At 56.2% G+C, this 22,653-nt stretch overlaps 4 pseudogenes; all 4 read right to left on the reverse strand.

Moving 5' to 3' along the window:
- Positions 1 to 1,450: 1,450 nt before the first annotated feature.
- LOC142766176 (U2 spliceosomal RNA) lies at positions 1,451 to 1,623 on the reverse strand (annotated as a pseudogene).
- An 8,195-nt stretch (positions 1,624 to 9,818) lies between these two features.
- LOC142766464 (U2 spliceosomal RNA) lies at positions 9,819 to 9,986 on the reverse strand (annotated as a pseudogene).
- A 7,154-nt stretch (positions 9,987 to 17,140) lies between these two features.
- On the reverse strand, positions 17,141 to 17,319 carry LOC142766370 (U2 spliceosomal RNA; annotated as a pseudogene).
- A 2,799-nt stretch (positions 17,320 to 20,118) lies between these two features.
- Positions 20,119 to 20,293, reverse strand: LOC142766476 (U2 spliceosomal RNA; annotated as a pseudogene).
- Positions 20,294 to 22,653: the final 2,360 nt, after the last annotated feature.

A 22,653-nucleotide genomic window follows, 5' to 3' on the forward strand; every position in this document is an offset into this window, starting at 1 on the left:
GCCGAAGGCGGTCGTGAAGTGGTCGCGGAAATCAGTGGAGAAGTACTCGCCTGCGCTTTTCGTCGAAGACGCGCGACAGACGGTCTTCGGGAGACACGGGTGGTTGCACAAATGCGACCGTGCGTCAACGTGCAGCCATATTCGTGGATTATTTCGCCCCATTACGATAGCTTCGTCACTGCGCTCGCTGGTGTTGCTTGTTTTTGTTGACCTTCACTTGTGGCTCACACCCACTGTGGGGGATTGGCTGGTTTGTTGTTCTGCTTCTTCGACTTCTACATACTCGGCTTAGTGAAGCTGTGAGGAGTGACGAGTGGGTACGGAGGCAAAGCGCGCCCGGGGCGTGATCTCACGCGTCCTGGGGTCCACGTCGCTTCAGGTACGTGCGTGGTGCGTCCGAACGTCTAGTGCGCAATTTTCTTGGAACTTCCAGCAACTGGCAATTCCATTGAGGTGAGCGTGCGAGGATGTTCGTTGTAATTAACGAGAGCCAACGGTGGATGAGCTGGTATGAGATGGTGTTCAGAAATGAAGTGTTTGATCAACAAGGCGATGCCCGCCGTGGTGGTCTGATGGCCGTAAGGTACTCGGCTGCTGACCCGCAGGTGGTGGGATCGAATCCCGGCCGCGGCGGCTGCATTTCCCTGTGCTCAGATTAGGGTGCACGTGAAAGAACCCCAGGTGGTCGAAATTTTCCCATAATCATATGGTGGTTTTGGGACGTCAAACCCCAAAGGTCAGTGGACATAGGAAAAGCACATCGGGGCTTTGCCGCTCCACCGTACAGCAGGTGTGTGCGGAGTGGGTCCTGTGGCGTTCTTTGCGATTTTAATTTGTGATGGGGAATAGTGTAGATGCGTAGACGTGGCGAGAGCACGCGTCTTCAGGTTCAGACGCCGCGTGAAGATGTGAAATAAAAATGCCTTCGCTTGCCACTGCAACTGTAAACAGAAACACCAACCAAACCCCATTTTCTAGAGGCTTTTTTTATTTTTCGTTGCGAAACGGGTGAATTCGAAAAGCGGAAATAGCTTGGCACATACATACACACTTCTACACACATACATACATACACATCGCACATGCATACACATCGTATACACACTTCTAGCTTTCCTCCGAAACAGTAATGATAATTTCCTCAATAGTTTTATTAATATGAGTAGGAACGTTAAAAAAAATAAGAAACTTGAGTATGTACGTGTGAACATAACAAAATAAAAGAGACCCTCCATATATGAAATACACACGGAAACATTTATTTTCCCAGAGCAATCGTAAGTGTAAACACAGCTAGCGCACTCCCTGCACGCGAATACCGCGTCAGCCGGGGCGGCGTGCCGCCACCGTCTCGGACACTCGACGCACCCAAGCCGTTTACCCCGGTATCATGGGTAAATCCGAACACTCCTTCTATCATTGAATTTATTGTCGAACTCACCCCGCAGGGGGTGAGTGGGCCGATCCCGGAGGTAGTGCAATACCGGGCCAACCCGTGGCGGAGGTGAAGCAAGCTTCAAGCACTCCGCCGCATCACAAAAATAAGTTTAATATCTTGGATCCAAATAGGATCCGTATCAGATATTAAGCTGATAAGAACAGATACTACACAAGGAGAAGTTTATTCAACTCTCAACGCATGAAACAAAAAAAACAGTACAGTATGCACCGCCGGGTAATCGGCTGATAACTACATCAAATACATGAGTTACTTATAGCACAGAGAAAAAAAAAACAGAGTAACATTGAACAACGGATGTGTGTATATACAAAGGTGAGTAAACAAGGCGTACAGAGAAACGAAAAAAACACGCGGGCTATATACATATATACAATGCCGGAAAACAAGATGAGCAATGGATATCAGTTTCCCCACGAATGAATATAGACGCTGGTGGGGGGGGGGGGGGTACACAGCAAGGTCTGAGTTACACCTCAAAAGATTGACACATGGGATGCATGTAGAACGCACAACTTAAACATAAAGGTGTTGGAGCCGGAGGGGGGGGGGGGTTAGAAGGGAGTGATTGGGGCGGCTAGCTTGCCGTCCCTGAGGAAGAAAAATTTCGTATGCCAGCGACGGAGGAACTTTTCCTCGCCGCTGGCTTCGAGTTCGGCCGATAAATAGGCCCACAGCAGCCTTCGGATCCTCGAGACTGCCGGAAACGCGGCTCGTACTGGTTTCCTGCGCGCTTCCGCAAGCGATCGCCTCTGCCATAAAACCAACACTGTGAAAATCACCACGAGTTGGGCGAAGGCGCCTTTGTTACGTTTGTGGTTGGGAGGGGTGCGGATGCCGAAGGAGTGGGCCACCATGCGCCACACGGGTTTCACCGCGACGCATTCAAACAACGCGTGCTCCTGCGTTTCCACGACGCGACAGTTGGGGCAGCTAGCATTCGGGACTATGCCTAATTTGTTAAGGCGCTGTCTTGTAGGTAGGACGTGCCAGGCCTTTTTAAGGAGCAAATCGTGCGCCTCGCGGGGGATGCCGCAACGGAGGGAGCCAAGTTCACTCTGCGCGCGCTTGGCCCGTTTTCGGTCGGCATCGCTTAGCTGGTTCATCGTGATGGCCTCGACGATGCGTGCTGGCGGGTCTTCGTCTACGTCACAGCCGGGTAGTTCATTCCCCAACATGCGCATTGTTGCCGCTGCCGTTTTATAGTAGGGCGCGGGTGCTTCAGCAAAAGGACCGGAGTGTCGGCCAGCGTCCAGCCAGTCGTGCCTGGCACCGCTCCAGTAGAGGAGGAGGTTGTGGCCAACGTAATCGCTCGCGCGCGCGAGCGCTCGGGCGGTTTTAAGGGCTAGAATTCTGCCTGCGCTCTGTACATGTGGAAGGCCGAGACCCCCTTCGGATACTGCCAGGTGTAAGAGGTGTCTTTTTAAAGGTGGCGGTTTCCCTTCCCACAAGTACGCCGTGATGAGCTTGGACAGCTGGTTTATCGTCCTTGCGGGCATCACTGCTACTCGACTTGCGTACAAAGCAAGTGCGCAAATACTCGTTTTAACCGCCAGCGCTTTCTCGCGCGACGAGAGGTCTCGCAGGCCTGCACGCTCTGCCATTTGAGCGGCCCTTTCAAGGACGCGGGACCACGTTGACGGTGCGACTCCCTCGCTCGAAAAATATATCCCGAGTACCTTTACTGTGTTGACCGCTTGAAAGGTGCCGATGGCATGCGCAGGGAAATTGCCGAAGCGAAGGGCCCTGCACTTTTCCTCGTTCAGCTGCGCTCCGGACGCTGCCGCGTAGAATGCGAAGAGCTGACGAAAACGGTCGAGGCTACTGGCGTCCCTCACGAAAAGGGAGATGTCATCGGCATAACCAAGGATCTTTAGTTCCGCAGTTCCTGTGAGCGGGAGGCCCCGAATACGCGTGTCACCGGCTACGGACGTGAGCAGGGGCTCTATGGAAAGCACAAACAGGGTCGGGCCAAGTGGGCATCCCTGTCTGATCCCACGCGTGTACTGGAAGGTGTCCGTAGTGGAGCCGTTCACAACCACATGGCACCTGAGGTCCGAGTACAGGAGCTTGATGATGTTAACAAACCCTGCCGGGAGGCCAAACTCTCGGAGCGTTTCGAACAGGTAGGCGTGCCTGACCCGGTCGAAGGCCTTGGCCTGGTCGAGGGAAAGAAAAGCTCCTGATACTCTTTTCTCGGTGGCGTACTGAAAGGCGTCTCTAGTCATGTTCAGGTTGGCAAACAGTGATCTGCCCGGAACTGCGCAGGTTTGGTGCGGCGCGATGATGTCCGGCAGAAAGGTCTTTAAACGGCTGTTTAGAATAGAGGCGACAATCTTGTAATCCGCATTCAGTAGCGTGATAGGGCGCCATGACGTGGGGTCGTTCGGTGGTGAGCCTTCCTTAAGTATCAGGACCACGCGCCCCATGGCAAACGAGGCGGGTTTCGCGTGGCCTTCGAGAATGCTGTTGATTACGCCAAGTAGCGGCTCGCTCAGGATACTAAAAAAGGTCGCATAAAACCCTGCAGTGAGGCCATCCGCGCCGGGAGCTGAGTTCGGTGGCATAGACTGGATGGCGGCCCACAATTCCTGCATCGTCGCTGCGCCGCATAAGGTCGGGCATTCACCTTCATCGAGGTGTTTCAAGAATTGGTACAGTTCTGACCGGTGCGGTAGCTCCGATGAGGTCGTTATGGGCTCCGGTTCGCGGAAAGCGGTCTCGAAGTGGCGTCGAAAGGTCGCCTCGATCTCTGCTGGGTCTTCCGTGAGTGTGCCGTCTGGGCGCCTTACTTGTAGGATCCGTACTGAGCCGTTGCCGCTTACTTCGCGCAGGTCCTCTTCCCGGTGCCCCTCTGAGGTGGTTCGGAACGCGCACTTCTCGCCGGTGATGGCTCGTTGCAGTCGTGCATGCTGTACCTTAAGCGCGGCAAGATAGTCGCGAGTGCAGGAAGTGAGACACTCGGCGTTCTGGACGATGCGCATCCTGCGCAGCAGCTCGTTCATCTGAGCCGTAATGCGTTTTTTTCTCGCTCTGCCCTCTTGTTGTAAATGCGCCTTCCAGGTCGCCTTGAGGTCGTCCCAGACGGCCGGGGTCACTCGGGGGGTCGCTCTGATTGTGGCTTCAATGCGTTGCTGCATCAGGGGGGTGGAAACCGGGTCATTTAATAAAGCCGGATCTAGGCGCCACGACGCGTTTGCTGGACTGGGGCCGGGCTTCCCGCGCACGGTTGTCACCAACGGGACGTGATCCGAAATGCCCGCCAAGGCAGGAGGCAACGGGAGCACCTCACACGCCTCAAGGGAAGGTAACAAAAGGTCAGGTAAGTAGGCGCGGTCGAGCCTACTGGCGGTGGTCCTCGACATGCGAGTGGGACCGAATGCGTTATCATGCTGGAGAACCCATGCATCCGAGAGTCGCAGTCGGCGAAGGAGTCTGACAAGGTCCTTCGCGTGGTAGGCTGAGCCTCCGCGACCTGGGCCCCTGATGTCCCTTGTAGTGTCGACGACACAGTTGAAGTCGCCGAGGACTACATGCGGGAGGGGCGCTTGCAAGGACTCGCCGAGCTCTCTAAAAAAGGTGTTCGTTTCCGTTCTCGTTGTTGGCGCGTACACATTAACGAGCCGTACTTTGCGACCGTCGATGAAGATGTCCAGGATTAGCGTACGGCCGTCGGCGCCAAACACGCAATGAGCCTTTTGCCTGAACCTTCCAGAGACGAAGACGACACCGACCCCGCATGACTTGGCCCGCGTCAAGGAAAAGAAGGCATCGACCTGGCAAAGGTTCCGAAAAAGGGTGACATCGAGGAGGGAACGGAAATTCGCCTCTTGGACGAACAGCAGGTCAATGTCATGGAGCTTGGCCAAAGAGATGACGGCGGTTTGCTTCGTCTTATCGCGGAACCCGCGTACGTTCCAGGTGGCGAAACGCAGCCGGTCAGCCATAAAGCGGAGCTAGGAGGGGAGAGGGGGCGAGTTTACGAAAGGGGGAGTGCATGGCGCGCCAGGGGAAAGGGACACAGAGGGAGAAGGAAGGGAGCGCAGTGGGGGAAGGGCGCTGCCATCTGGGGTGGGGTCGGCGTACTAGGCGCTGGAATCGCCGGCTTGAGGGGGCGGGTCCCCTTCGCTTTCCGCGCGCTCGCCCAACTTCTGTGATTTCGCTTTCGGAGGGGCGTCGCTGTCGCTGCTCCTCGCGCCGAGCCCGGCCCGTCGCTGCTTCGTCTCTCCGCTCGTCGCTCGTTCTCTCGGATCGCTCTTAACACCCTCTCCTGTGCGTCGGCGCGAGCGGGAGCGTGTCCTCTGATCGCGGCCAGTCGCGGTCTGAGCTGTAATCGGGTCCCGGTTTCGGCAGAGACTGGGCAACGCATGGTCAGAGGAGGGCGCAGGGAGGGGTATCAGGCTTGGTTGAGCGCGGACTTCAGGGAGCACGTAGTACCCGCGACTCACGATGGGCAAGTCCTCTCGGGCGGGGTCTTGGCTCCTTTCTTCCAAGTCCAGGGGAGTGACTGGAGCCAGCACGTTAGTGGGTGGGTTTGCGACAAGGAGGCTCGCTGCTTCTTGCTCAGAGGCACCAGTAAGGGCTTTAGGCGCGACAGAGGAACCCTGGCGGCCGGGCCCGCCTAGCGGGCGTGCGGGCTGCGTGGTGGGTGACGATTGTGCAGAGACCGTCTCGAGGTCACTGGTGTCTGTTTCAGACGACGTGGTGGCGACGTCGTCAACGCTTCCCGGCTTCTCCCCTTCGTTGGCAGACGAAGTGTCCGCACTGCTGCCTGTGGGCGGGCCAGTATTGCAGTTGCGGTCCTCGGGTGGGAGCCCCTTCCCAATGGTGCGAGGTGCAGTCCTTGGCGATAGCACCTGTAGGCGTGGGGCACTGGCGGCCTTCGATACGGCAGGGCCGCTTACATGTACAAGTGAGGGGGTGGTATCAGTCAGTGTGGGGAAACCGCGGGCGGCAGACGCGTAAGAGCGCCTCCGAAAACACTCGCGCGTCCCGTGGTGGCCGCCACAGCGTTTACATTCGGCCTCGCAGCCCTCCGTATCGTGGCCAAAAATGCCACACCGTCTGCAGTACGCGGCAGAACATGCGGTCGCCATATGTCCGACCTCGCCGCAGCGGGCGCACACGCGACGCATCCCACGGTATTCACACATGACTTTGTGCCCCGCTATTGTCATGAAATTAGGAACAGGCCGGGACATTTCTATTTTGACTAGCCTCACACCATTTAGCTTAGTCTGGCGAGTCGCCAAGGTGGCGAAGGAAATGCTCTTAATTTTGCCGAAAGGGGCAAGAGCATTACTAAGGGCCTCATCAGACAAGAAAGCCGGGTAGCGGTAGACGTTCACGTACGTTACCGGCGGCCCGACTGCCTCTACCGGCACCTTCACCCCATTCACCGTGAAACCCTCCGCCACCATTAGGCTCGTCGCCTGACTAGCATTGCGAGTACACACAAGGAACTTTGCGCCCCCCATGTGCTGAAGCACGAATACACTATCATCACCAGCGGTTAATTCTACTGCATCAATCAGATCGTCAACAGAGACATCGCCCTCGGGCGCGGAAAACATGAAACAATTCTCCCTCACCGGGAGCTCAACTGGCATGGCCATACTGGTGGGCGGATCCCGCAAGCCGCCGGGGGGGGCGAGGCTCTGGGACGACTCGTGACGTGCAGTCAAGCTGCACACTGGTAGGCAGCGGCTCAGCTGAGGCGGGGGCCGCTTGGGGTCTGGTGATGGCAGGGGTCGCCGCTAGGAGCTCCGGGGCAGCAGGGGCGGACCGGGGGCCTGGCTCGACCTGGCATGTAGAGGGTCTCCGGGCGGGAAGGCCCGAAACCCAAGGGTGGCAGCCGCGTGCACGAGGCTGCGGCGGCGAAGGGCTTGCACTGGTTCTGGGGCTCGAACTCCGAGAGGGCCCGGGGGCCGACGCCGACGTGACGTGACCCCGGGACTCGCGCGAGGGCTCGTAAAAAACAGCTAACTCGACACTTTGATCTTAGCCAAAAGGCCGAGAAGCGATGCAATTCATTAGCACGTAATTAAAATCCATTCTTTCACACCTCGTACTTAGTTCTGGCCAAAAGCCGGGCAAACAGTAGCAAAGCAATTCCGACGTCCACCCATGCACAACCAGCATTGTGCACCGACAGCGGCAGCGCTGGCTTCACGGCATTGCTTTTATCCCCAGTCCGCTTGAAGTTTCTAGTTTCGCTTACAAACATGTTAAAACTGAAACCTTCTTTTTCCCAGAGGTCGAAGCCACGCGTGCTTGCTTGCATGCGTACTCTCTATGCGCCCATGACGTCACACCAAATGCTTGCTGGCGAACATTATCAGGCATGTCGCGAGGGATGCTACAGCATTTGTTTTAAAAACTGATGCATAGTGTACATGTCCAACTCGAGCACCAAAGTCTGGAAGGAAGGAAAAAAAAAAAAAAAATGACTGTGCAAAATGTGAATACGTCACCCATCCAACATGGCTTCTACGCCGGCTGCCCAAGCAACGCCTCTGCAACGACGCCCACAATCATCGGCAAAAAGGTGGTGCCTTTGGCTGCTTCAGCACGCTCAACATATGCCTTGCAAGTTCCGACGTGGCGGAACACCGCACCGAGGTCGACGAAGGTCCTGCCGTGAAAGGCAGACCCGGGAATGCGTGCGAAACGTCTACCGCGTGGGTTGTGAAGCCGGTGAATGAAGGATCATGTGGCAGAGGGTGACGGAACGTGAGTGTGCGACTTGACGCTGCGATGTCGTTCAAGCGTTCAACGGGCCGGCAGGTTCTGTCTGTCGTGGTCGAAAACGTCCGAGTTTTGCTGATTCCGAGGGGTAGGAGTGCTATGGTGGCGTGTACGAGGCGCTGGTGCGGCGCTCCGTCGATCGTGCCGGACGGACATGAGGCGGCCGAAGGCGGTCGTGAAGTGGTCGCGGAAATCAGTGGAGAAGTACTCGCCTGCGCTTTTCGTCGAAGACGCGCGACAGACGGTCTTCGGGAGACACGGGTGGTTGCACAAATGCGACCGTGCGTCAACGTGCAGCCATATTCGTGGATTATTTCGCCCCATTACGATAGCTTCGTCACTGCGCTCGCTGGTGTTGCTTGTTTTTGTTGACCTTCACTTGTGGCTCACACCCACTGTGGGGGATTGGCTGGTTTGTTGTTCTGCTTCTTCGACTTCTACATACTCGGCTTAGTGAAGCTGTGAGGAGTGACGAGTGGGTACGGAGGCAAAGCGCGCCCGGGGCGTGATCTCACGCGTCCTGGGGTCCACGTCGCTTCAGGTACGTGCGTGGTGCGTCCGAACGTCTAGTGCGCAATTTTCTTGGAACTTCCAGCAACTGGCAATTCCATTGAGGTGAGCGTGCGAGGATGTTCGTTGTAATTAACGAGAGCCAACGGTGGATGAGCTGGTATGAGATGGTGTTCAGAAATGAAGTGTTTGATCAACAAGGCGATGCCCGCCGTGGTGGTCTGATGGCCGTAAGGTACTCGGCTGCTGACCCGCAGGTGGTGGGATCGAATCCCGGCCGCGGCGGCTGCATTTCCCTGTGCTCAGATTAGGGTGCACGTGAAAGAACCCCAGGTGGTCGAAATTTTCCCATAATCATATGGTGGTTTTGGGACGTCAAACCCCAAAGGTCAGTGGACATAGGAAAAGCACATCGGGGCTTTGCCGCTCCACCGTACAGCAGGTGTGTGCGGAGTGGGTCCTGTGGCGTTCTTTGCGATTTTAATTTGTGATGGGGAATAGTGTAGATGCGTAGACGTGGCGAGAGCACGCGTCTTCAGGTTCAGACGCCGCGTGAAGATGTGAAATAAAAATGCCTTCGCTTGCCACTGCAACTGTAAACAGAAACACCAACCAAACCCCATTTTCTAGAGGCTTTTTTTATTTTTCGTTGCGAAACGGGTGAATTCGAAAAGCGGAAATAGCTTGGCACATACATACACACTTCTACACACATACATACATACACATCGCACATGCATACACATCGTATACACACTTCTAGCTTTCCTCCGAAACAGTAATGATAATTTCCTCAATAGTTTTATTAATATGAGTAGGAACGTTAAAAAAAATAAGAAACTTGAGTATGTACGTGTGAACATAACAAAATAAAAGAGACCCTCCATATATGAAATACACACGGAAACATTTATTTTCCCAGAGCAATCGTAAGTGTAAACACAGCTAGCGCACTCCCTGCACGCGAATACCGCGTCAGCCGGGGCGGCGTGCCGCCACCGTCTCGGACACTCGACGCACCCAAGCCGTTTACCCCGGTATCATGGGTAAATCCGAACACTCCTTCTATCATTGAATTTATTGTCGAACTCACCCCGCAGGGGGTGAGTGGGCCGATCCCGGAGGTAGTGCAATACCGGGCCAACCCGTGGCGGAGGTGAAGCAAGCTTCAAGCACTCCGCCGCATCACAAAAATAAGTTTAATATCTTGGATCCAAATAGGATCCGTATCAGATATTAAGCTGATAAGAACAGAGTGGAATTTTATTATGTTTCAGACAATGCATAGGTTGTCTTGAATTAGCCGGACGACATCGTTTAGTTCCTGTACATTGCACCGGGAGAGTCCATTGGAAACCGGACACGGATGGTGATACAAAGACGCCAGGGTGTTGGTCATCACAGGAACCTTCGGGACTGCAGCGGCTTACCCAGGGTACTTGGCAGGTGGTAGGCGATGTGGCGACGTGGTACGGTATGTCTTGCCTTAGTCAGCGGTGGTCTAGCTGCGTCCATGTCCCACGTGCGCGTGGTATATGGCGCGGGACGCTGCCACCACCTCGCTCACGCAGAGTTTCTTTAACAGACGCAGGTAGGTGCGGGAGCACAGACGCTGAAGGACGCGGTCGTTGGCCGGGTCCCAAGCGCCGAGAGCCCCGACGATGACGGCGGCCACCGTTACTCTTTGGTAGCGGCGACGCAGGTAGTCGGCGACGGGTTGGTAGCGTGCGACCTTGTCGTTTCGCGTGTTGGTAAAGGCCTCTGGTGTATTCTCGAACGGGCAAGCCACGTCGATCACCAGGGCCTCCTCCCCGCGAACCAGGACAAGGTCAGGACGCAGTCCGGTGTCGCCGACCGGCCGGTTCTCGTACGCTACGGTGTAGTCGCGGGCAGCGGCCGTGCGAAGGCGCGAGACCACCGCGTTGTGCCGTGCCTGAGACATGGCGCTGTGCGTCATGCAGTGGCAAAGCACGTGCGGTAGCGTCTCCCTCGCGTAGCCGCAGACTCGGCAACGCTGGTCCCGGTCAGTAGGGCCCCACATGACGGCGCCATTCAGGGGTAGCAGGTTGAGGCGTGCCCGGTGGATAAACCGCCAGTCGGCGAAGTGCGTGAATGCTCCCGTGGTGATGAAATGGGAGCTCGCACGATCCGCCGAGATGCAGGCCATCACCTTCCCCTGGTTGGGCTGGTCATGGAGGGCGTTGTCCCGGACGTGGGCCAGCACATCTCGTAGCGTCCGCATGACCCGGTTCCTCTGGGTTGAAGGAAGCGTTGCGTCGCCGCAGGTGATGGTGACGTGGTCCGGCCGCAGGGACCACGAGACTTGTAGCCTTCGGGATGCCTTACGGGCCTCGGTCCACACGCTGCGCAGCTGGGTTGCTGGCCTTGAGTGGACGACCTGTCGGTCGCCAGAGAGATATGCCTCCAACTCAAAACGGGTAGCCTCCCATCCGAGGCGGGTGGAGGCGATCTCGTAAGCGTCCGACAGGGCGAGGTCCCGTAGTGACTGGTCTGGTGTTGTCAGGAGCTTGAAAGCGGAGTCGATACGACAGATGTCGTATAACTCCGCTGCCACCGGTATCGCTGCAGCTCCTCCGGAGGCGCTCCCGTACACGTAGTGTGTCGAGGCATTCACCGGGAGGTAGAGTGTGCGCTTGACCATGGGCCTGATGGCAAGGTCCAACCGGTGCCAGTCTGTTTTGGTCAGGGCGCCGCACCTCATGGAGAAGTTGAGGGCGGGGAACACAAATGTCTTGAGGGCGTCAATACGCTGCCAGGGGGCTAGAAGGGACGAAAATATTGCCGTGGCGTTGCGTATGGCGTCGTCAATGACATTGGCTCCCGCTCTCTGTGGAAGGCGGAAAGCCACCGGGCGTCCGAGGTAGCGGAGCGGCTCGGAGTCGTTCAAAGCCGTTACCGGGACGCCGGAGACCCGGAACACGGTTGGCCGCATTCCGACGGGGGTGACGCCGCTGAGGTGCAGGGTCGTACACTTGCTCGGGTTGAGAGATAGCCCAAGCGGTGTTGATAGCGCCTCGACCATGTCGATGCGTTGCTGGAGAAGAGCAGGACAGTCGGCCAGGGGCGTCAGGTCGTCGGCATAGGCGAGGATGTTGTGGTCGTCGCCTGTGCCTTGGACGCCTCGAATCACAGGGTCTATGACCAGGTTGAAGAGCAACCCGCTGAGCGGGCAGCCCTGGCGTAAACCCGAGTGGATGTCGACCGGATCTGTCGTGCCCTCTGCAGCAACAATGACAGTTTGGTTGTCACGGTACAGGTCCTCGATGAGGGCGGTGAACGTATCCCCAGCACCGGAACCACGGAGGGCGTCCAGGAGGGCTCGGTGAGGCACGGACCCGTAGGCGTTTGCGAAGTCCAAAAGGGCCGCGCAAAACTCCGTGCCACCAGCTCTGGCTGCGTCTATGCGGTGCTGAAAGATGTAATTCAGTTCGAAAACGCCATCATACGGGAGGAAACCTTTCTGGCACTTTGACAAGACCTGGTGATCCATGATCCAGGCTTGTAGGCGCGACGCAAGGCACTTGGCGTATAACTTAGAGGCAGTACTGCCGAGTGCAATGGGGCGCCAGTTGCCCGGGACAGAGGGATCACCTTTCTTGTATATGAGTACCGTACGCGACGTTCGCCATGAGTCCGGGGTGCGACGGTGGTGGACGCAGGCGTTGAAAAGGGCGGACAGGAAGCGGGTCTCCGGGTCGACGGACCTCCAGTGGTGGTACGTCAGTCTGTCAGGACCGGGAGCCGTATTCTCCGACTTCCGGAGCCGGAGGAGAACCTCGTCCGCCGAGAAGGACGCCGTGTCGACCGGGACAGGGGCCGCGGGCCGTTGGAACAGCGCTGAGGTGTCTGCCGTGCGAGGTGACCAGGTGGAGGCCCAATGGTCCTGGATGTCTGGTATGGGGATGGTACAGGACCGTGTAGGACCCTCCATGATCAGGCGCACGGCACGTCGGCGGTTCCTGCGGTAGAGACGCTGGATCTGCGTGGCGTTGTCAGGGTTGACGTCTCGAGCAGGGCGTCCCGGTGTTGACGGGGGGAGGCGGACAGCCTCCGCGGCCAGAGCAACAGCCTGAGACCACGCCTGCTCACACGTCGCCCATGAGTCTGGTGTTGGAGCTGAACGGAGCGTGGCTCGCAAGACGCGGACCTGCTCCGCAAGCAGCATGGTGCGGTCCGGTGGCATCTCCATTGTCGGTGCTTCCACAGGAGTGTCGTGTGCACCGTCGTCGGCTTCATCCGCGCCAGTGTCTTCCAACCGCTCGGAAAGGGAAGGGGATGAGGAGGAGCGGGAATTGGTCGACAGAGGGCGGCGGTCGACGACGGTGCCGGCAGCATGGACACTCTGTTCGTCCACCGGCTCGTTGGCCGATGCGTCGTCGGAGTTGTCGGTACCGGGGACGTCGGCAAGCTCTGTGGACATCCGTGAGGAAGCCCTCGAAGCAGACGACGTGGTGCCGGGACCGGTACGACGACGAGAAGACGAGCCGGGCGTGGATGAGACCTCGCTAGTCGTGGACTGGGGACCAGGATCTGGTGGCACGGACGGTGGCGTTCCGGTACCCGAAGGCGATTGCCGAGGCGTAGAAGAGCCGGAGCCAGAAGTTGGGGAGGAGTGGCCCGGCATAGTAGACGCCTCGGAACTTGACACCGACGGAGAACAGGTTGCCGAAGTGCTGGAGGCCGACCCGGTACTGGAAGATGGCGTCGATGTGGAAGAATGGCCTCCACGACGTCTTCGAGACCGGGAAACGGTTGCTCGGGTCTGTGGTGCTGGTACTGCTCGGCAAGTTGTACCGGAAGGAGCTGGGCCGGAGCGTGGTGTGGTCTCTGTGCCAGAGGAACTGGAGGTAGTCGCCGTAGGCTGCCGTGGGGGGCGAAGAGGTACAAATGGAGTGGACTCCTCTTGCGCATGCCGTGCCATGGTGTGCCGGGCCAAGGAGCGTTCGCAATTGAAGTTCTTCGGGCAATACCGGCAAGGGTGGTAAGGCTCGTTCGAGGCAGGACCCGGGCAGTCGTGGCGGGCGGACAGCGAATTCAACCGGGCATCACAGGCGACGCACCGGTAGAGCCGCTCCGTTGGCCGAACCCCGTGTTTCTGCTCCATGTGGGACCGCCACGCGGACAGTCGGAGCGAGACTGATGTGCGGGCTTGGCAGCCCGCGCAACAGGGATAAGGACAACGAAGGAGCCCTGGCACCGGCAGGTACACCGTCATGATGCCCCGGTGAATGACGGGCGGTCGGGAGCGAGGAGGGCCCGATGCTGCCGCTGAAACGCCAGTAGACGCGGGTGTGCCAGGACGAGGCCGCTGGGCCGGCGGGGGCGCCGGTGTGCTCGTCCCCGAAGGGGGAGCGGGACGCCGCCGACGGCTACCGGAACCCAGGAAGAGCGGCTCGACGGACACGGCAGGTGGCCGGCGGGGGGTAGGCATGGCCAGGCAGGGACTTCTCCAGGTCCTCGTGGACGGACGTCCGGGCAGGAAGGCCGGGGCGACGGCGACGACGTCGGCGAAGTTGTCACGAAGACCGGGGTCCGCTGGTGTCACCAGCAGGCATTGGCGACCGGACCGGGAGTGGCAGGCAAGAAAAGGCTTGTAGACTCTCACCACTCCCGGAGGGCGTCTTCTCCCGCTGGCTTGACTGGAACGCCCGGTCGGTCGGTGTCCACGTCCCCGTGGCTTGATGTCCGGTCCGGTAGGCTCCGACGACGGCGGCGATGAAGTGGTCACGAGGACCGGGGCCCGTGGGTGTCGTCAGCAGGCATTGACGACCGGGCCGGGAGTGGCAGGCAAGAAAAGGCTCGTGGACTCTTACCACTCCCGGAGGGCGTCTGCTCCTGCTGGTGGGCCCGCCGCGTCGGTAGTTGGCCGGAGACTCCTTCGAAGGTGCAGCAGGGCCGAGGAACCAGGTGGACCCAGGAACAGCGTAGCTCCGTGCGACCAGGGGGGGGGACCTTCCAGGGCGGCCGGCTCCCCGGGAGGGACCGTTCTCGACCTTTGGCTGTAAAGATCAAAGTGGGAGATCCACGTGTACTACACTTTGATCTTAGCCAAAAGGCCGAGAAGCGATGCAATTCATTAGCACGTAATTAAAATCCATTCTTTCACACCTCGTACTTAGTTCTGGCCAAAAGCCGGGCAAACAGTAGCAAAGCAATTCCGACGTCCACCCATGCACAACCAGCATTGTGCACCGACAGCGGCAGCGCTGGCTTCACGGCATTGCTTTTATCCCCAGTCCGCTTGAAGTTTCTAGTTTCGCTTACAAACATGTTAAAACTGAAACCTTCTTTTTCCCAGAGGTCGAAGCCACGCGTGCTTGCTTGCATGCGTACTCTCTATGCGCCCATGACGTCACACCAAATGCTTGCTGGCGAACATTATCAGGCATGTCGCGAGGGATGCTACAGCATTTGTTTTAAAAACTGATGCATAGTGTACATGTCCAACTCGAGCACCAAAGTCTGGAAGGAAGGAAAAAAAAAAAAAAAATGACTGTGCAAAATGTGAATACGTCACCCATCCAACATGGCTTCTACGCCGGCTGCCCAAGCAACGCCTCTGCAACGACGCCCACAATCATCGGCAAAAAGGTGGTGCCTTTGGCTGCTTCAGCACGCTCAACATATGCCTTGCAAGTTCCGACGTGGCGGAACACCGCACCGAGGTCGACGAAGGTCCTGCCGTGAAAGGCAGACCCGGGAATGCGTGCGAAACGTCTACCGCGTGGGTTGTGAAGCCGGTGAATGAAGGATCATGTGGCAGAGGGTGACGGAACGTGAGTGTGCGACTTGACGCTGCGATGTCGTTCAAGCGTTCAACGGGCCGGCAGGTTCTGTCTGTCGTGGTCGAAAACGTCCGAGTTTTGCTGATTCCGAGGGGTAGGAGTGCTATGGTGGCGTGTACGAGGCGCTGGTGCGGCGCTCCGTCGATCGTGCCGGACGGACATGAGGCGGCCGAAGGCGGTCGTGAAGTGGTCGCGGAAATCAGTGGAGAAGTACTCGCCTGCGCTTTTCGTCGAAGACGCGCGACAGACGGTCTTCGGGAGACACGGGTGGTTGCACAAATGCGACCGTGCGTCAACGTGCAGCCATATTCGTGGATTATTTCGCCCCATTACGATAGCTTCGTCACTGCGCTCGCTGGTGTTGCTTGTTTTTGTTGACCTTCACTTGTGGCTCACACCCACTGTGGGGGATTGGCTGGTTTGTTGTTCTGCTTCTTCGACTTCTACATACTCGGCTTAGTGAAGCTGTGAGGAGTGACGAGTGGGTACGGAGGCAAAGCGCGCCCGGGGCGTGATCTCACGCGTCCTGGGGTCCACGTCGCTTCAGGTACGTGCGTGGTGCGTCCGAACGTCTAGTGCGCAATTTTCTTGGAACTTCCAGCAACTGGCAATTCCATTGAGGTGAGCGTGCGAGGATGTTCGTTGTAATTAACGAGAGCCAACGGTGGATGAGCTGGTATGAGATGGTGTTCAGAAATGAAGTGTTTGATCAACAAGGCGATGCCCGCCGTGGTGGTCTGATGGCCGTAAGGTACTCGGCTGCTGACCCGCAGGTGGTGGGATCGAATCCCGGCCGCGGCGGCTGCATTTCCCTGTGCTCAGATTAGGGTGCACGTGAAAGAACCCCAGGTGGTCGAAATTTTCCCATAATCATATGGTGGTTTCGGGACGTCAAACCCCAAAGGTCAGTGGACATAGGAAAAGCACATCGGGGCTTTGCCGCTCCACCGTACAGCAGGTGTGTGCGGAGTGGGTCCTGTGGCGTTCTTTGCGATTTTAATTTGTGATGGGGAATAGTGTAGATGCGTAGACGTGGCGAGAGCACGCGTCTTCAGGTTCAGACGCCGCGTGAAGATGTGAAATAAAAATGCCTTCGCTTGCCACTGCAACTGTAAACAGAAACACCAACCAAACCCCATTTTCTAGAGGCTTTTTTTATTTTTCGTTGCGAAACGGGTGAATTCGAAAAGCGGAAATAGCTTGGCACATACATACACACTTCTACACACATACATACATACACATCGCACATGCATACACATCGTATACACACTTCTAGCTTTCCTCCGAAACAGTAATGATAATTTCCTCAATAGTTTTATTAATATGAGTAGGAACGTTAAAAAAAATAAGAAACTTGAGTATGTACGTGTGAACATAACAAAATAAAAGAGACCCTCCATATATGAAATACACACGGAAACATTTATTTTCCCAGAGCAATCGTAAGTGTAAACACAGCTAGCGCACTCCCTGCACGCGAATACCGCGTCAGCCGGGGCGGCGTGCCGCCACCGTCTCGGACACTCGACGCACCCAAGCCGTTTACCCCGGTATCATGGGTAAATCCGAACACTCCTTCTATCATTGAATTTATTGTCGAACTCACCCCGCAGGGGGTGAGTGGGCCGATCCCGGAGGTAGTGCAATACCGGGCCAACCCGTGGCGGAGGTGAAGCAAGCTTCAAGCACTCCGCCGCATCACAAAAATAAGTTTAATATCTTGGATCCAAATAGGATCCGTATCAGATATTAAGCTGATAAGAACAGAGGTTTTCAAAAATGTTAGGAACATTTCTGACCGAAAAGGAAAAACTTGTTCTCATTTTTTGTTCCTTCAACCAGAAAGGAAGAAGGTGGTGTATCGTGAACTGTGTATAGAGAAGGTGAAAATAGGAGATAGCAGGGGAGAAAAAGTGAAAGGGGCGTGTGTCGTGTAGTATCACCTCTTATTTTTGCGATGTCTTTGGGAGGGTGACTTTGTCAGCACGTGGCCCAGCGAGTGACAGTCACTTTATGGCCACGTGTGCGCAGTACACTTCCCGAGAAGCTGCAATGGTCTCGCTCACTGCAAGCTTCTTAAGTAACCGGAGATATTTCCGGCTGCAGAGTTTTTTGAAAACTCTGTCATTTGCCGGGTCCCAGGAGCCAAGCATGCCGACGACGACTGCTTCGATCGTGACTCTCTGGTAGCGGCGGAGCAAGAAGTCCCGAACTGGTTCTACTACACTTTGATCTTAGCCAAAAGGCCGAGAAGCGATGCAATTCATTAGCACGTAATTAAAATCCATTCTTTCACACCTCGTACTTAGTTCTGGCCAAAAGCCGGGCAAACAGTAGCAAAGCAATTCCGACGTCCACCCATGCACAACCAGCATTGTGCACCGACAGCGGCAGCGCTGGCTTCAGGGCATTGCTTTTATCCCCAGTCCGCTTGAAGTTTCTAGTTTCGCTTACAAACATGTTAAAACTGAAACCTTCTTTTTCCCAGAGGTCGAAGCCACGCGTGCTTGCTTGCATGCGTACTCTCTATGCGCCCATGACGTCACACCAAATGCTTGCTGGCGAACATTATCAGGCATGTCGCGAGGGATGCTACAGCATTTGTTTTAAAAACTGATGCATAGTGTACATGTCCAACTCGAGCACCAAAGTCTGGAAGGAAGGAAAAAAAAAAAAAAAATGACTGTGCAAAATGTGAATACGTCACCCATCCAACATGGCTTCTACGCCGGCTGCCCAAGCAACGCCTCTGCAACGACGCCCACAATCATCGGCAAAAAGGTGGTGCCTTTGGCTGCTTCAGCACGCTCAACATATGCCTTGCAAGTTCCGACGTGGCGGAACACCGCACCGAGGTCGACGAAGGTCCTGCCGTGAAAGGCAGACCCGGGAATGCGTGCGAAACGTCTACCGCGTGGGTTGTGAAGCCGGTGAATGAAGGATCATGTGGCAGAGGGTGACGGAACGTGAGTGTGCGACTTGACGCTGCGATGTCGTTCAAGCGTTCAACGGGCCGGCAGGTTCTGTCTGTCGTGGTCGAAAACGTCCGAGTTTTGCTGATTCCGAGGGGTAGGAGTGCTATGGTGGCGTGTACGAGGCGCTGGTGCGGCGCTCCGTCGATCGTGCCGGACGGACATGAGGCGGCCGAAGGCGGTCGTGAAGTGGTCGCGGAAATCAGTGGAGAAGTACTCGCCTGCGCTTTTCGTCGAAGACGCGCGACAGACGGTCTTCGGGAGACACGGGTGGTTGCACAAATGCGACCGTGCGTCAACGTGCAGCCATATTCGTGGATTATTTCGCCCCATTACGATAGCTTCGTCACTGCGCTCGCTGGTGTTGCTTGTTTTTGTTGACCTTCACTTGTGGCTCACACCCACTGTGGGGGATTGGCTGGTTTGTTGTTCTGCTTCTTCGACTTCTACATACTCGGCTTAGTGAAGCTGTGAGGAGTGACGAGTGGGTACGGAGGCAAAGCGCGCCCGGGGCGTGATCTCACGCGTCCTGGGGTCCACGTCGCTTCAGGTACGTGCGTGGTGCGTCCGAACGTCTAGTGCGCAATTTTCTTGGAACTTCCAGCAACTGGCAATTCCATTGAGGTGAGCGTGCGAGGATGTTCGTTGTAATTAACGAGAGCCAACGGTGGATGAGCTGGTATGAGATGGTGTTCAGAAATGAAGTGTTTGATCAACAAGGCGATGCCCGCCGTGGTGGTCTGATGGCCGTAAGGTACTCGGCTGCTGACCCGCAGGTGGTGGGATCGAATCCCGGCCGCGGCGGCTGCATTTCCCTGTGCTCAGATTAGGGTGCACGTGAAAGAACCCCAGGTGGTCGAAATTTTCCCATAATCATATGGTGGTTTTGGGACGTCAAACCCCAAAGGTCAGTGGACATAGGAAAAGCACATCGGGGCTTTGCCGCTCCACCGTACAGCAGGTGTGTGCGGAGTGGGTCCTGTGGCGTTCTTTGCGATTTTAATTTGTGATGGGGAATAGTGTAGATGCGTAGACGTGGCGAGAGCACGCGTCTTCAGGTTCAGACGCCGCGTGAAGATGTGAAATAAAAATGCCTTCGCTTGCCACTGCAACTGTAAACAGAAACACCAACCAAACCCCATTTTCTAGAGGCTTTTTTTATTTTTCGTTGCGAAACGGGTGAATTCGAAAAGCGGAAATAGCTTGGCACATACATACACACTTCTACACACATACATACATACACATCGCACATGCATACACATCGTATACACACTTCTAGCTTTCCTCCGAAACAGTAATGATAATTTCCTCAATAGTTTTATTAATATGAGTAGGAACGTTAAAAAAAATAAGAAACTTGAGTATGTACGTGTGAACATAACAAAATAAAAGAGACCCTCCATATATGAAATACACACGGAAACATTTATTTTCCCAGAGCAATCGTAAGTGTAAACACAGCTAGCGCACTCCCTGCACGCGAATACCGCGTCAGCCGGGGCGGCGTGCCGCCACCGTCTCGGACACTCGACGCACCCAAGCCGTTTACCCCGGTATCATGGGTAAATCCGAACACTCCTTCTATCATTGAATTTATTGTCGAACTCACCCCGCAGGGGGTGAGTGGGCCGATCCCGGAGGTAGTGCAATACCGGGCCAACCCGTGGCGGAGGTGAAGCAAGCTTCAAGCACTCCGCCGCATCACAAAAATAAGTTTAATATCTTGGATCCAAATAGGATCTGTATCAGATATTAAGCTGATAAGAACAGAGTGAGGTTGTCAAAAGAGGCAGCACACAAGAGAGGGAAGTAGAAGTCTCGGCCTTGCTGGCCCGACCAAAGGCCGCCCGGACCTCCGGGACCACCGGGCCAAACCAAGGGCGCGGCGCCCTACCGGCTGCCCCAGCGTCCACCCTTTCTCACCAAAGGGCTTGGCCAGTCGCCATGGCTTAGAGCCATGGTGGAGCTGCAATGGAGCAGGCCGGCAGAGCAGGGGCTGAGCCGCACGTCCACCCAGGGCCGGGGAACCCTGGGCTTAGTCGGGAAGGCCGCCTTGGGCGACCACCCGCCAGCTAAGCAAGCGACCCCAGAGCTTATAGCTCAATACAGCGGTGATAGCGGGGTGAGCCTTTTGCCCACCGCGGAGCGTCACTCCCCTGCTGCCGCACCCCGAAGTGAGGCCACCAAGTGGATCCCGCAGGCATAACACCTTCGCGGGTCCAAAGACCCCAGACAGTCCTGCTGGAGAGGCCAGGCGGTCAGGGGTGGGTTTAGACCCACGCCCTGACCTCAGGACAGGGGAAGAACGTATAAGTTGCGGTGCAACTGCCCAGTCAGCTCCCAAGGGAGCCCGGTTTGGATGCACCGCAAGCGTAAGAAGGAAGCGGGAAAAGAGAAGCGAGAGGAGAAAGAAAAAAAAGAATGAAAAGGGTTGTCCCCCCTCAAGGGGGGGCATCCAACCCCGGCCCAAAGGCCAAAAATGTAGTCCCGAGAGGTAGGACTACACTTTGATCTTAGCCAAAAGGCCGAGAAGCGATGCAATTCATTAGCACGTAATTAAAATCCATTCTTTCACACCTCGTACTTAGTTCTGGCCAAAAGCCGGGCAAACAGTAGCAAAGCAATTCCGACGTCCACCCATGCACAACCAGCATTGTGCACCGACAGCGGCAGCGCTGGCTTCACGGCATTGCTTTTATCCCCAGTCCGCTTGAAGTTTCTAGTTTCGCTTACAAACATGTTAAAACTGAAACCTTCTTTTTCCCAGAGGTCGAAGCCACGCGTGCTTGCTTGCATGCGTACTCTCTATGCGCCCATGACGTCACACCAAATGCTTGCTGGCGAACATTATCAGGCATGTCGCGAGGGATGCTACAGCATTTGTTTTAAAAACTGATGCATAGTGTACATGTCCAACTCGAGCACCAAAGTCTGGAAGGAAGGAAAAAAAAAAAAAAAAATGACTGTGCAAAATGTGAATACGTCACCCATCCAACATGGCTTCTACGCCGGCTGCCCAAGCAACGCCTCTGCAACGACGCCCACAATCATCGGCAAAAAGGTGGTGCCTTTGGCTGCTTCAGCACGCTCAACATATGCCTTGCAAGTTCCGACGTGGCGGAACACCGCACCGAGGTCGACGAAGGTCCTGCCGTGAAAGGCAGACCCGGGAATGCGTGCGAAACGTCTACCGCGTGGGTTGTGAAGCCGGTGAATGAAGGATCATGTGGCAGAGGGTGACGGAACGTGAGTGTGCGACTTGACGCTGCGATGTCGTTCAAGCGTTCAACGGGCCGGCAGGTTCTGTCTGTCGTGGTCGAAAACGTCCGAGTTTTGCTGATTCCGAGGGGTAGGAGTGCTATGGTGGCGTGTACGAGGCGCTGGTGCGGCGCTTCGTCGATCGTGCCGGACGGACATGAGGCGGCCGAAGGCGGTCGTGAAGTGGTCGCGGAAATCAGTGGAGAAGTACTCGCCTGCGCTTTTCGTCGAAGACGCGCGACAGACGGTCTTCGGGAGACACGGGTGGTTGCACAAATGCGACCGTGCGTCAACGTGCAGCCATATTCGTGGATTATTTCGCCCCATTACGATAGCTTCGTCACTGCGCTCGCTGGTGTTGCTTGTTTTTGTTGACCTTCACTTGTGGCTCACACCCACTGTGGGGGATTGGCTGGTTTGTTGTTCTGCTTCTTCGACTTCTACATACTCGGCTTAGTGAAGCTGTGAGGAGTGACGAGTGGGTACGGAGGCAAAGCGCGCCCGGGGCGTGATCTCACGCGTCCTGGGGTCCACGTCGCTTCAGGTACGTGCGTGGTGCGTCCGAACGTCTAGTGCGCAATTTTCTTGGAACTTCCAGCAACTGGCAATTCCATTGAGGTGAGCGTGCGAGGATGTTCGTTGTAATTAACGAGAGCCAACGGTGGATGAGCTGGTATGAGATGGTGTTCAGAAATGAAGTGTTTGATCAACAAGGCGATGCCCGCCGTGGTGGTCTGATGGCCGTAAGGTACTCGGCTGCTGACCCGCAGGTGGTGGGATCGAATCCCGGCTGCGGCGGCTGCATTTCCCTGTGCTCAGATTAGGGTGCACGTGAAAGAACCCCAGGTGGTCGAAATTTTCCCATAATCATATGGTGGTTTTGGGACGTCAAACC

Source organism: Rhipicephalus microplus, chromosome 6 (genome assembly GCF_043290135.1).
Source record: "Rhipicephalus microplus isolate Deutch F79 chromosome 6, USDA_Rmic, whole genome shotgun sequence".
Classification (NCBI taxonomy): domain Eukaryota; kingdom Metazoa; phylum Arthropoda; class Arachnida; order Ixodida; family Ixodidae; genus Rhipicephalus; species Rhipicephalus microplus.